This window comes from Physcomitrium patens, chromosome 3, assembly GCF_059467195.1.
Source record: "Physcomitrium patens ecotype Gransden chromosome 3, ASM5946719v1, whole genome shotgun sequence".
In the NCBI taxonomy this organism is placed as follows: Eukaryota; Viridiplantae; Streptophyta; class Bryopsida; order Funariales; family Funariaceae; genus Physcomitrium; species Physcomitrium patens.
Genome location: NC_143412.1, coordinates 10972399 through 10984442, shown reverse-complemented (window position 1 = coordinate 10984442; position 12044 = coordinate 10972399). Strand labels below are relative to the sequence as shown.

Sequence of the window (12044 nt, the reverse complement as noted above, 5' to 3'; positions counted from 1 at the left end):
CCTACAAAGTCAACACATATTAGAGGTCCTATAGAATGTCGCCACGTAGCCCTTAGTTAGATAGTATATATAGAGACAAGAGTGAAGCCTTCTTCACTCTTATCAACTTCTTTCTTGCTTCTAGTCTAGTTTCAAGGGTCTCTAATTTTCTTGTCTTTTGGCAATAGCCATTCCAGTTTCTCTTTCAATATACATACTTGTTTATTTATATTTTGTTACCTTTCTTTGAGTGAAGGCTCACTTGTTTGAATTGCCTTTTCATCGAGTTCTTGTCCTTAACAGTTATTCTTGTCGAAGTTTTCAAATTGAAGGCTGAGTAATCATCTTAACTTGCATGCATGCACAACATAATTCCATAGAGACTATATCTGCAGGCTTTAAATTGTACTCAGTTATATATGGAATAATCTTTCTAAATAATATAAATCTTGGATGTCCAAATTGTCTATACGAGAGAGAAGCACGACTCTTTGTAAAAGATGATGTAAAATTAAATATAATAGAAGATTGAATCAAAATTCAATATAAACCATTTTTTGTAGCAAAAGCTTTTTCAACAACTTTATGGTTCTTCACAAGAATCAAAACCTCTCTTATATTTAAAATGGCGGTTGAGATGTGATAACCATTGATATGCACATCTTGGTAGTTGATCACACTCTGAGGTGCTAAGGGTGCAAACATCGCATGTTTACATTTTAAGATGGAACTTATAGGTAATTTTATCATCTGTGTGCCTTCTTGGAAACAAAATGCATTTGCTTTAACTATGGTCATCATATTTTTAGGTTGCTAAGTTAAAGATTTTTTAATAAAAAATCATCTATCTCCCAGGATAGTTTGTATTGTTGCAGAATCAATGAACGCATCATTTGGTTCATCATTAAAGGTTTTATCATTCATATAAGCCTCTAAGTCATCAATACCAATTAAATCCATCGACGCATCTATAGTATGAACTTTGTGAGCTTCAGCTTATAGTTTCTTATTTTCTTAGAATATTTTAATAAAACATTCTAAAATAGGGCACGCATGTAGTAAATGTCCAATCATTCCACACTTATAGTAAAAATGCATCTCTGATTTTTGTTTTCTACTATAATTAATAGTAGAACGTTTATTCTTTCCATATGGATAGAAATGGTCATAACTATGACTACTTTGATACTTATGAGCACGTTTTTCATGTTTATATACTTTTTTCTTAGACTTTGAAATATTAAGTGTATGAAATTCTAGAATTGTGGTTCCAATAGGACGAGCTTCTGCATTACATAAGAATAGCTCATTTTGCTTCTCCGCAAGAAATAGATAGGACATGAGATCAGAATGACTTTGAAATTTCATATTCTTATATTGTTGTGCAAGCACACCAGATACAGGAGGAAATGTAGAGAAAGTTTCTTGAATCATTTCTTCTTCAGAGATGCTTTCTCTACGTAATGGTAATTGTGAGACAATACTATACATTTCACTGTTGAAAGCATTTAAATTTGGAAAATTCAAGATACATAAATGTGTCCAATTATGACGTGCACATGAAAGGAAAATGGTCTTTTGATGATCAAACCTAGATTTAAGATTCTTCCAAAGTTCTATAGGATCTTCTATTTCTAAATATTGATGTTGTAATGAAGGTACAAGATGACGACAAAGTAGAAGAAGTACTTTCCAATGGATAGCAAGAAGAATAGAAATACTTATTTTAAGAGATTCTTCAAACATAATGGCATCCAAGAGTTGTTCTACAAATAAATTTACTTTTGTCATTTTTGCCCGTAATAAATAATTGTTTCTATCCACAATCAATGGTGGAAATAAAGAACTTGAAAATGTTGAGATGCTCTAGTAATAGTTGGAACCATAATAAAAGTAGTTGAAGATGTTGAAGCATTCATTATAAATAAATATATAAAGAAAATACAAGATCAAGTAGAAAAGTTGAATAAAATGTACCTTAAAATATAAAGTCAAATAAAATGATAAAGTTGAACTTAAAAATCAAAAATATATATATATATATATATATATATATATATTTATTTATTTATTTATTTAACAAGATTATAGATTGTGTAGGATAATAGCGACAAGCGGTAGGACGGTGGCAGCTGGGTTGGCAATTATTTGGCAGTAGTTGACGGTCATCGATGGTAGTTGTTTAGCAGTAGTCTGCAGTCAATTTGGCACCTATTTGGCAGTAGGCACCGTTGTGTTGTGGTTTGGCTACCATGTGAAAATAATGTGATTATGTATTTAATGTACAATTTACTTAACAACATGGTGAGAGCCATATTACTGGATTTTAGTTAGTTGTAGAATGTGGTTAAATTACTACTTTTAAAAAATATATATTTAAAAAGATTACTATTAAAATTTTCATGACTTTATTTTCTTTTGACAGTACCTTTTGAGATTGATTTTGTTGGTAGTAACTTTAAATATTTAGAGTCGCATTTGTTGGACATTGGTGACTCTTGAAGTCTTATTTTGGTTCTTTAATTTGGTGTTTAGGGCATATATATTGAGTAAATCTTATAAAGAAAAGAGTTGGAGAAGGATTTTGGTAGTAAAAAGAGAGTTTAGGACATCCATATAGATGAATGGAGATTGATGATGAATATCTCCATTCCTATTGGTCAAAAATCATGACCAATGGACTTTGAAGTGGCTGCTTGAGGCCAAATTAGAGATTAGGATTAGTTTTTCAGGACCATTTGAGCTTTGAATGCTAATGTCAATAAGTTTAAGTTTTTTTCTATGGTTTTGGTGCAAATCTTGTGTAATTTGGAGTTTATATGAAGGAGATATAGGTGCTCAAAGTTAAGGTGTTGATTTGAGAGTTACTGTCACTATTTTTGACATAACGCATGCGTATAGAGGAAAATTGTGAATCGGTAACTGCGATTGAAGAGAACACTTTTGCGGCTACACTTTTTATGTATTGTTTGTTGGATTCTAAGTTGAAGTGAAGGAGTTATTGGATTTTGAAGTCAGTATATGCAATCTAAGGGTAGTAAGTGACCCGATTAACTAGTGGTTGTGTCTTGAGCTATATCTTGAGCAATTTGACAAGGTTTTGGCTTAAAATTTCAAGAAATATATATATTCAAGTTAGTAAACTTTGTTCATAAGTTTGATGACATTTGAGTATTGGATTCTTGAGATATTAAGAAAATAGTGCTCAAGTGCTTATAAATTAGGGTTTAGAGCATCTGCTAGGGTTTCTTAGATGCCAAAAGATCGGAAGTGAATTTATAATTTGTTTATTTTATGATAAAATTTAAGGATGAATTCTACCTATCTTATAAATTTGAAATAAATTGAATGGCTAGATCAAGAGTTATGAATTTCTAAAGTTCAAGAAGAAAAAATCCTTCGCGGAAAAAATATGTTTTGAAAGGATTTTGTTATATTTTGAGTTTTATGCAAATTAAAGGAGTTTTGGAAGCTAAGACAAGATTATTTAAAGGTTTAAGCTAAACTCTCTATAGCTAGATACCCAATGTATTCCTAGATAGCAAATCATGCTATACAATAGCATGGGGCACAATAGGGAGGCTAGGCTAGAGCAAGTATTCTAAGCAAGCAGGGCAAAGAGTGGAGCAATTGCTCTAAGCAAGCAGCTAATGTGTGAGGGCCAATACGAAGTACAGCAAGATCATGAGTCAGATAGTGAGCAAGAGTAGCAACAAGTTTGAAGAGTCAAGACTTAAGCGAAAAAAATGTGATAGTGTATAGAAGAGAGTGGTGTTGATAACGTGTTGAGAATGTTTAGAAAGACACAAGAGTAGTAATAAGTAATACACACATACACAAGAGAGTTTCTAAGGAGAGAGATAGAGCTTCACCCAAAAATCTATTGATCTGGTTGTATCTCGTATACAAGAAGAGAAGGGCACAGGATAAACAATTCTTCTCTACTACATTCCAAATACTATAGCTATAGTATTTACTACAGACTAAAGTAAATATTATGGAGAGTGCTGGCTATATTTAATGCTTTCAATAAAAAACAAAACCCTTTCTCGAGCTTTTGATGTCTCCTCTTTAGAAACATACGAACATTCTAAACAGTATAAAATTAAGGATTAGAGAAATTCTAGCTCCATGTCACTTTGGACACAGCGGATGACGTCGTAACAAGGGAGGGTGTTATAACATTCATCCTACGCATCATCCGCCTAGATAACTCTCGTAGTTAGATCCTGGAATCATGGCTGAGCACTTGGCATCCAGCATGATTCCCGATGTGCTTGTACCTACGAGTGTAACAACCGCAGTGTGTAAGTTACACCACCCTGCCTTGTGCTTTGTTGTTTCTTTGTGTTATTTTAATCTTGGTTTACTTTATCGCATCTATTGTTTTCTCTCTCAGCGATGTGAGTCCATTGTTGAGTTGTTGATTATTGGGTTCCGGGGTCTTGCACTCAAGGAACCATCCAGACTGTGTTGCAATTGGCGGGGCAAAAGTTAGGGAGATTCTTAAATTTGATTCGCTTTCTGTTCATCTGCACAGTGATGCATCAGAAGAAGTTTTGAAACTAAAATATTAGGTACAGTGTTGTGGGATAATTGGCTGAATGAAGCGCGAGGTAGAATCAGTTAGTGTATGGTATATGCAAGGAACATATTGGTCATGGTTCATCACTCTACTCCGAGGAGGTCTGTCTGTTTGAAGCTCGGTGAGTTGAGAAAGAGGTAATGTGCATGGTTATATGGGGGCTTCACTAGATTGTTTGAGTAGAAGTGAGACCTGGTCATGACGAATTGGTGAATTTGGTTTAGAAACTCATGCAAAATTTTCCATTACGAGTTGTGTTATTCAATTACGTACAGTGAAACGCAAGCATTCTGCTCCGAATTTATTTTTTTATGGTTGATGTAATCATTGTTCACTGTGAGATCTAACAGCTCAAGTGGAAAACTGGTTTAGAAACAAAAAAGTTTACGACACGATGTGAGATTTGATCTGCATCTTTTGAGCATTGCTTGCGTGAACCAATAACATTCCCGTGATTTCTTATTTTCTTTTCTTTTATTTTCTTTTCTGAGATACACGAGAACAAAGATGAGAAATTTAAAATGTATTTCCTCTTTTCGAATTGTATCTCGATGAGTTTTAGGGTATGGCTAGTGTTTTGCATGTGTCTTGTTTGGTTATTTTCTTTCATGAGAGGCTTGTCAGTTGCTTTTAATGGCAAGAAACACAGCCCTAGATAAAGCAGCTTTGGTTGGAGCCCACTGGTGAGGTTAGGGAGAGGTGGAAAATCATGGAGAAGCCTCAGAACATTGCTTGTTAAGGTTGTGCATTTGGTGGAGTGGATCCCGTCGCGGAGAGACAGAATGAGTAACTGCGGTTGGGTTGTTTTGATGTAGACAGTTGCAGCGACATGTATAAGTATGGTCTGTGAATTTCTACCACACAGCCAAATGTAGTGCTTGAAGCAATGTGTGATGGGAGATGCATTTCTACCACACAGCCAAATGTAGTGCTTGAAGCAATGTGTGATGGGAGATGCGTAGGCTCTACCCTCGGGGCGCAGCTGGTGTAGTGGTATCATAGTACCCTCCCACGGTACTGACCGGGGTTCGATTCCCCGGCTGCGCACGCCCATTGCAGAACCGCTTTTCCAGTCACTGCCGCGGTCGTGAAAGGAGGAGGAGCTTTCTTTTCCCTCTCTTGGTCGCGCATGTTGTATCCATCTCTCCCGCTTTTGCAGTCACTGCCGCGGTCGTGAAATGAGGAGGAGCTTTCTTTTCCCTCTCTTGGTCGCGCATGTTGTATCCATCTCTCATCCTCACCGCGTGCAGATGATGCTGCGCTCCCTCAGGTTGCAATGCAGCAGCCCCGGGGGGAAACGCGCCATTTCTGATCTTTTTGTCTCAGCATTTCTCCAGCGAGGGAGCAGGACGTAAAGGCCCGCTTTCGTTGTGCATTTCTTACTGGGTCTCAAGATTCAGGAGTTGGTTAAGCCATAGCACCGTGCCCGATCATATTACCATCAACGTTGGTTCTAGCAGCCCTATAATTCAGTTCCGAGCACTCCCCGCAAACGCTTTGGCTCATCTGCCCACCGTCCATCCTCACCTCGCCGGCACCGCTCCTGCTGTCTACAACGTGTACAATATGCCACTCACTCTTTTTACACGTACTCACAACCCCAACACCCAACACCGAAGTACCACTTCATCACACTCTCCCAAAACGTTTTCGAATGCATCGGGCACATTTCATCATTCAACTCTCATATTCAAACTATACTTTCTCATGGATACAAAACTTTTTTTTATTGATTTTTATGCTTGTTTTTGCATATGATTGGCCTTCTATCTTGTATTACCATTTGTTCTAGGACAAAGTTGCAAACACATATCTGCATCATTTTTAATGTTGTTTAGGTAGGCACACTTCATACCATCCACCACATTTTTTCCTAATCTAGTAAATAATAATCTTTTTGCATGTGGAATTTATAACCTTTTCCAAACTAATATTATGGTTGTGCTTGTGAAGAAATTTGTAGTAAATATTAATCATTTCAAGTTTTTCTTTTGATGAATCATGATGCTAATAGTATTGTGTAGAATGCATATAAAAGAAATCAAAGTTAAGAAAGAAACAACAATGTAAATCAACAAAAAAAAAAAGTATTTTTTATGTTTTATGAAGACCCGTTGCCAGCCACTACCAAAGGTGGAGTCACTAGTGAAATTGTTTGCCATGAGTTTTATTGCTTGAAATTCTGCACATTTTCATAACTTGTTTAGTATGAGCCCTGCCAGAACATTATTTGACACTCGAGCATTTCAGATATTTTTAGTTAGCAAGGATCCCTCCAAAGAAGTTCCTTGAAAATGCATCGAACGCAAGTAACCGTGTGACTTCTTTTACAAGGCTTTCGGGCAAATACCACATTTTTGAGGATCCAAAATATTAGTCATTTCTCCCAATGAATTTCTTTGCCGATGAAATTGACGATCATAATATCAAGGACTTTGAAAAGCACCTAGGCGATGTCGGCCTTGAATTGCATTTTTGATTCAAAATATCAATGCCTCTTCTTGTAGGTCAATACGCAATCGTATCTGGGTTTCCTCCATTTGGAGACGGCTAGCAAGACTGGTGAGAGTGAGGGGCTTACTATCATTGCGAATAATCCTCACAAGAGTTTCAAAGCGAGATGGTAGGATCTTCAGGATCTTGTGGACGATGACCAAATCTTAGGGCAGTTGCTTGACTTCACGCAGATCGTTAATGACTTCGTAAACAACCTGCATAAAAGAGGCAACCGTCATGTTGTCCATCATCCTTAAATTTTCCCACCTGTCCAGAGTGAGCATGGTGTCAGCAATGGTTTGAGTCGAGTAAATGGTTTGAGCTCGGATAATACTTTCTACGCTTCTGCTGGATCCAAGATTTGGGAAATATATGGTTTGACCATATCGGTGATGAATAAGTGCAATAAGTCCATAGCTTTGGTCTTCCGTCTTCTCAGCTTGTCTTTGTCGAATGGTTCAGAGCGAGGAGTAGAGAAGGCTACCACTTGTTCCTTTCCTTTGCTATCGTGGTTTTGACTAGGATCTATTGTTTCAAAAGAATCATCACTCAACTGTGCTGGGGATACGACATCCCACAGGTCTTCCCTCTCGAGGACACTCTGATGGTGTTGTGCCACGCCTTGAAATTTTCAGGGCCTGCTAACTTCTTGTTTGTTGCTTCCACTGAATTCATATCTAATTCGTTGTTCTATGTAATAGTGGCTAGCTAATATTTTAATTTACAAAACACACTCGATCGCTACTACTCACTCAATGGTCGCTCTGATACCATAACACAAACGTACACTCAATGTTCGATACAGAACAAGAATCAAGAATACAGCCAATACATGCTTCGGTAATCCACTGATGTGAACAGCAAGAAGAGCCGTATGAGTACAATTACTTTCGTAGGTTTCCATTGATGAGAACGTGATTAGAAAGCAGGGGTGTTTATCCAATAGAAACAGCTCAGGTACTGGCATTCCTTTCCCACAACTGCAGTCGACTAATCCTGTGCAGAAACGTACCGCCATAGGACGGAGAGACGTGACGAGTTGCTGCCAAAGTGTGCAGTTTTGGCGCAGTGATGCTTGAGCTTGCTTCAGGGAAAATGCCAATTTGCAGTCGACTTTTATGGTACAGCGGGTAAGAATTCAGTCGCATTGATGAAGAATCTTGTCAATCCTCACCAAAACAATGTGGTATATGACCTTGTTGTGGTGCGAACTGGTGATAGAGATTCAATCTGAACTGTTTTAACACTGGGACAATCACGCATGGTCACAGATGTGCTGGTTTGCCCCCAAACCACGCAAGTGACTGCTAGACAGAAGGAACTCAAATCCACACACTATGGCACCATCAACCCAGTATACTCGTTCAATCACGCAGGATGTTGAGTATTTCTCAGACGTATTCATCAAACGTAGCTCTTTTGTACCGGCTTATGTAAGAGGCAATGTAGTAATTCAATGAGCTGGTTGAAAAAAATATGAGCCCATGATAATAGATGAGGTTTCAGGCCTAGGAGGAGAATGCACTAGTGGTGATGGAGGGGTACGAGTTTGCCATCTTTGTGCATGTGTGAATGTTTTTTCCTACTTTAAACGGCTGATGAAGTGCTTTGAATCATGCGTTGTTGCACAAGGCCTGCATTCCCCAGGAAGAGTCTGTTCAGAGTGGGGAAGTTTAATATACAAATGAACTTTTTGACAATTGCTGGCAGTTTTAATTTTGGGCCCAATTGGTTGTATAATGAATGACAATATGGCTAAAAAAACATTTCTCACCACAATTAGTTAACGTATTAAGTAAAAATTTAAAAATTGCAAGTTTTATTCTAAAGATGAAAAAGAAGCTGATTTTATAACTTCTACACCAATAATACTAAAAAAAAAAGGATTAGAATCAACAAAAAGAAAAGGAAAAACTCAATAAAAAATATTAATAAATATCTAAAAAATATTAAATATAATTTTTTATGGTTCAAGTTCAATTTAATCAAATTATATCCAAAATAATTTCTAAAGTAATATTTTAAGTTATAAAAGAGTGTATTTTTATAAAAGAATTTATATTTATAAGGACCATAAAAGAAATCTTAAAAATAAAAAAGTGGCATAAGTAAGATAGAATTTTAATTAATTAATTTTAATATTAAGAAATTTTAAAAATTAATTAAAGATGACGTAAGCAAAGGATATGGATTTTTTAAAAGTAGTAACTAAATATCTTAATGCACTATTTTTTATATATTACTACAAAATTCTATTCAAAAGGTATTGACTTGATATTCAAATAAATAAAGAAATAAATGTATATAGATATGACTACACCTTTATTGTCATCAATACGAAATTATTAAATTAAATTGGAAATATTTTCATTTTTAAGAAAAAAAAAAATCAAATCTTTAAAAAAAAAAAATCATAATTCAAGTCATATGGTATATTTTTTTCCTATTAGTTTTACTAAGAAATTTTTTTCCTAAAGAATATATATATATATAGATTTGAAATATAAAATTGAATGTGTATATATATATATATATATATACACATTCAATTTTATATTTCAAATTTCCAAAATCAAAGAATATTTACTACCTATTTGTTTTCTTAGTGACTTGATATTGCTTCATATTAGATTTTTTATAATATGTAAATTTACCGATACATCTTAATTAGTAGATTTTTTAAAAATAATATTTTAATATAATTTAAATAGAAAAAAATAAGGATTACTTATTTTTTTAATTATTTATTAGAATTTAGAATGTTCTGTAAGTTACAAGAATATTGTTAAATAAAAATGGAGTCTTAGTAAGACTTGGAAGCAATCATCCTAATTGATTTAGCATTTTCTCTTGTTTGTAATAATTTGTGTGTTTACTTCTTGAGACCTATGTCTAAAATGGCCTTTTAATTATATGTAATACTTATTAAAATAATTAAAATAATATTTAATAAGTAGAAGAAGCATAAAAAAATAGCATGAGTTTTTAGTACTTTATGTAGAAAAATAAGATTTTAGTTCATTTAGATTAATGTTTTTTTATAATTAATAATCAAGTTTTCATAAAGTATATTTTATTTTAAATTAAAATCTAAAAATAATTTATAGAATTTATAGGATTTATTTGTAATATTTTGGTAATTTTTAAAATATTCTTTGATGATTTTTATAAAAATAATTATATTACTTTTAAAGGCCATTATGAATAATTAGAGGAATATTTGAAGGCTTAATAAAGTTTTAAAGCTAATTGAATATTTTTGAATCAAATTTATAGAACAAAATAGTTTATTCAGAGAAATAAAAATGACTAGAAACTAATAATATAAATAAAAAGATATTATATATATATATATATATATATGCATTGTCGTGCCTTAGAAATAATTAGGAAGATAAGACTATGGCTTTTTGGCTCTTCTAGGATATCTTACATACTACTTATGAGCATTGGTGGAACTCAAATCTTTCACCAAATACTCAAGTTATTCTTATGGTAAATCCGAATTGTTTAATTTTTTATTTTTAACTTCATATCTTAGAAATATCATAACTTATTTTATTTTATTTTATTTTATATTAAAGTCATTGAAAATATTAAAGATTAAATTATACAAATATCTGAATTTTATTTTATTTTTTTATCATTTATCAAGTCAGAATATAATAAAAAAAACTATATTTAGTTTTAAAGTGTATATTTCTCTTAATATTCTTTTCATACTTTTTTTCTCTCTTCTTTCTTTATTGATTTTATTTTTTACTTCACATTATTATTTACACAATTAAAAAACATATATTAAGATCTTCTTGTATTTTGAGTTAAAGAGTGAATTTTACCCTTACAAGCTATATAAATGAATTCTATACAACAAATTATTATTTGTGAGGTTCAATTTATTCAACCACTTTTTTTTTTTGTCTACTACTTGTTTTTCTTTAGCACAATAAGCAATGATAAAAGTTTTTTAAATAACTATGATTTTATTAACTTTCTATTCTAAGTACTAGAGAAGCTACATACAATAGTAAAAATAATCATCTAAGATCTAGAAGTTGCAAATTCAAACCTTTGAGTCCTTGATGAGTATGTAATTAGATTTTAACTATTTTCTTTATTTTTTCTTTATGACTTTGCACTTAATCTTTAGATATAACTTAATAAAAAGATGCTATTATATTTGGCATCGTTTTATTGCCAATATAGATATACAAATTTTTTAAAATTGGCCAAATATGCCCACAATGCATGCTAGTATGGTTGTTCCCAATCATTATCCATGGTGATGATGAGTTGCAGAAGCGGAAACAGCTAAAGTCACCTTTTCTCTAGATTTCTTTTCACCATAAGTAATTAACATGTCTTATATAGGAAGTAAAACATAGTATTTAAGAAAATTTCTAAAACATAATCAAGTCTTGTGTCCAAATTCTCAATACTTTGAGTATCCACCGTAAATCTTTTCCCTTTGGAGCAATTGACAGACTCAAGAACAATTTTGAAACAGTTATTACACAATTGCACAAATGCACAAATCCTTCTTTCAAATTTATTGGCCCTTTAAGATGGTCTTTGGAATGTTGATGACAGCCACATAATCGTCAACTAGCTGACAACGCAAGTCTCTCCAGTTGCGAATATGGAAGATTCTCACTAGCGTCCGCTTGACTGCGCTCTCTTTCTGTGCACAACTACTCTTGTTTCTATTGCTGTAACACATGATAAGATTCGAGAATTCGTGGTTTCTGTCGCGATATTCAAAGACAATGTTGACCCTCTCTGTCACATTCTTCTGGAGAAGGTCATGTATGCAGTGCAGCAGCCCTGAAGTAAACGACTAGTCAAGGGCATTCTTCACAACTACCTCTCTTGTGCTCAAATTCACAACTTTTGCATGTAAACAATACAAGTGGTGATCTAAAAGGTTGACTAAGTGTAGACGGTTGATATCGAATGACACTTAGGTCAACTGCCCATGCTTTCC

The 12044-nt window shown here is 33.7% G+C and overlaps 1 non-coding gene across 1 annotated transcript; it reads left to right on the top strand.

Annotated features, from left to right (window-relative positions):
• Positions 1 to 5540: 5540 nt before the first annotated feature.
• Positions 5541 to 5611, top strand: TRNAG-CCC (transfer RNA glycine (anticodon CCC)). Its single transcript has one exon. It is a non-coding gene; the product is annotated as a tRNA-Gly (tRNA).
• The last annotated feature ends 6433 nt before the right edge of the window (positions 5612 to 12044 follow it).